The following is a 3,470-nucleotide window of genomic DNA, read 5'->3' as shown; positions in this document are numbered from 1 at the left end:
TTTACTACAGAGGAAGTTCTTTTCTTTTTGAACTTCCTTTCTGTCTAACCATAAGTGCTCTCTGCTGACACCTCTGTCCATTTTAGGAACTGTCCAGAGTAGGAGTAAATTCCCATAGCAAACCTATCCTGCTCTGGACAGTTCCTGATATAGACAGAGGTGTCGGCAGAGAGCACTTGTGGTCAGAAAGAAAAGAACTTCCTTTGTAGTATTCAGCAGCTGATTAGTACTGGAAGGGTTAATATTTTTTAATAGAAGCAATTTACAAATCTGTTTATCTTTCTGGCATCAGTTGATTAAAAAAAAAAAAATTCCTTAAAGGGTCTTTTAATTTATAAATTAAAAAGTATATATTTATTTTATAATCTGTTAAACTGAACCAATCTAGTAAAAATATTAGAGATCCCAGACTTTCAATTCTTGGTTCATACTCTACATCAGTGTTTCCCAACCAGTGTGCCTCCAGTAGTTGCAAAACTACAATTGTCCAGGCATGCTGGGAGTTGTAGTTTTGCAACACATGGAGACACACTGGTTGGCAAATACCGTATATACTCGAGTATAAGCCGAGTTTTTCAGCATGATTTTTCGTGCTGAAAACACCCCCCTCGGCTTATACTCGAGTGAACTCTCCACCCGCAGTGGTCTTCAACCTGCGGACCTCCAGAGGTTTCAAAACTACAACTCCCAGCAAGTTGTGGCTTGCGGGGAGTTGTAGTTTTGAAACCTCCGGAGGTCTGCAGGTTGAAGACCACTGCGGCCTTCGACATCATCCAGCCCCCTCTCACCCCCCTTTAGTTCTGTACAGTACTCACCTCCGCTCGGCGCTGGTCCGGTGCTGCAGGACTGTCCGGAGAGGAGGTGGTCCGGTGGGATAGTGATTCCGGGCTGCTATCTTCACCGGGGAGGCCTCTTCTAAGCGCTTCGGGCCCGGCCCCAGAATAGTCACGTTGCCTTGACAACGACGCAGAGGTACGTTCATTGCCAACGTACTTCTGCGTCATTGTCAAGGCAACGCCTCTATTCTGGGCCCGAAGCGCGGAGAAGAGGCGCCCCCGGTGAAGATAGCAGCCCGGAACCACTATCCCACCGGACGACCTACTCACCGGACAGCCCTGCAGCACCGGACCAGCGCCGAGCGGAGGCGAGTACTGTACAGAACTAAAGGGGGGTGAGAGGGGGCTGGATGATGTCGAAGGCCGCAGTGGTCTTCAACCTGCGGACCTCCGGTGGTTTCAAAACTGCAACTCCCTGCAAGCCCGGACAGCCGATGGCTGCCCGGGCTTGCTGGGAGTTGTAGTTTTGAAACCTCTGGAGGTCCGCAGGTTGAAGACCACTGAGGGCGGATGATGACAAGAGGATGATGAAGGGGGGGGGGGGGTGGGATGATGAAGGGGGTGGGGATGATGACAAGGGGATGATGAAGGGGGGGGGGTGGGATGATTACAAAGGGATGATGAAGGGGGGGGTGTGGGATGATGACAAGGGGATGATGAAGGGGGGGTGTGGGATGATTACAAGGGGATGATGAAGGGGGGTGGGGATGATGACAAGGGGATGATGAAGGGGGGATGTGTGGGATGATGACAAGGGGATGATGACAGGTGATGATGATGAGGGTCTGGATGATGACAGGCGGTGATGATGATGAGGATGTTAATGACGGGTCTGGATGATGACAGGGGGGGATGATGTATTTCCCACCCTAGGCTTATACTCGAGTCAATAACTTTTCCTGGGATTTTGGGTTGAAATTAGGGGTCTCGGCTTATACTCGGGTCGGCTTATACTCGAGTATATACGGTACTGCTCTAGCTGAAGTTGCACTAATGCTTTGTAAAAAGCAAGAGCAAATCCCCATAGTGAACCTCTCCTGTTCTGGACAGGAGGTGTATGCAGAGAGCACTGTGGTCAGACTGGAAAGAACTACACAACTTCCCATGGAGCATTCAGCAGCTGATAAGTACTAGAAGGATTAAGATTTTTATATAGAAGTAATTTACAAATCTGTATAACTTCCTGGCACCAGCTGATATGAAAACACTTGTTCGGAGTACCCCTTTAACTTTCTGTCTAAGTATCCCATGCCTTTTTCAATACACTATTTTGTTGGATTTAGAAGCAGCTCATATTATTTGAGTTGAGTTTCTAGAAGTATAATTTTATATATTTAATAGTATAGTAGCTAGAAGCAGTTTGTTATATATTTACAAACACAATGTAAGAATTCGTAAAAAAAAAAAAAAAAAACAACATGTATGAAAACAATCAAACAATAAAATAAATTATGTCGTCTTAATCAACCAATGAGAGCTCGGCCTGTTCAGTGCTTAGGGTAACCCTTTCCTTGCCATCGAACTGTTTCTTTTAAGTCTGTTCACAAAGCACATTGCAAAACCCCAGGAGGAAGGTGTTTAACATTGAAATGTAAGTAGGGGTAAGCACATGTTTCTGCTGCAGCATTTAATTTTGTTAATACCTTTGCTTTTACATCCTGTATTATTTATCATTGCACTTGCACTTTTTGGTTGGATATGGGGTTTACGTTTACCAGCTATGATAAAGTTTTTATAAATGGCAGAAACATATAAAGGGGTACTCCGCCCCTAGACATCTTATCCCCTATCCAAAGGATAGGGGATAAGATGTCAGATCGCCGGGGTCCCGCTGCTGGGGACCCCGGGGATCGCTGCTGCAGCACCCCGCTATCATTACTGCACAGAGCGAGATCACTCTGCACATAATGACGGGCAATACAGGGGCCGGAGCATCGTTACGTCACGGCTCCGCCCCTCGTGACCTCACGACACGCCCCCGTCAATACGTCTATGGGAGGGGGCGTGGCGGTCGTCACACCCCCTGCCATAGACTTGCATTAAGGGGACGGGCCGTGATGTCATGACGGGCGGAGCCATGACGTCACGCTGCTCCGGCCCCTGTATCGCCCATCATTACGTGCAGAGCGAACTCGCTCTGTGCAGTAATGATGGCGGGGTGCCGCAGCAGCGATCCCCGGGGTCCACAGCAGCGGGACCGCGGCGATCTAACATCTTATGCCCTATCCTTTGGATAGGGGATAAGATGCCAGGGGCGGAGTACCCCTTTAAGGGTGAAGTCACACATATCTTGCTGCTGCTTATTTTCCTACCCATTGAAGTCAATGGGTAGCAAAAATTAGCTGCGTATTTTGCTACCCACTGAATTCAATGGCTAGGAAAATATGCAGCAGTAAATACGCATCAACATATGGCACATGTGACCCTACACTAAAAAATAACTTTAAAAAATCCTGTACTATATCAAGATTGGGTTGTAAGTCCAATCAAAAGGTAAAAGAGCATGCCCACTTGTGTCTAAATGTCGAATTTTTATATTCATGACCCCGAACCATGTCCATTAAATATAACATTGTAAAGAAATCATTAAAAACAACACAAAGGTTTAAATGATATATTTTATGACATTATACA

The sequence above is a fragment of the Hyla sarda genome, chromosome 9, assembly GCF_029499605.1.
Source record: "Hyla sarda isolate aHylSar1 chromosome 9, aHylSar1.hap1, whole genome shotgun sequence".
Classification (NCBI taxonomy): domain Eukaryota; kingdom Metazoa; phylum Chordata; class Amphibia; order Anura; family Hylidae; genus Hyla; species Hyla sarda.
The sequence above is the reverse complement of the archived record's forward strand: the minus strand, read 5'-3'. Positions refer to the sequence as shown.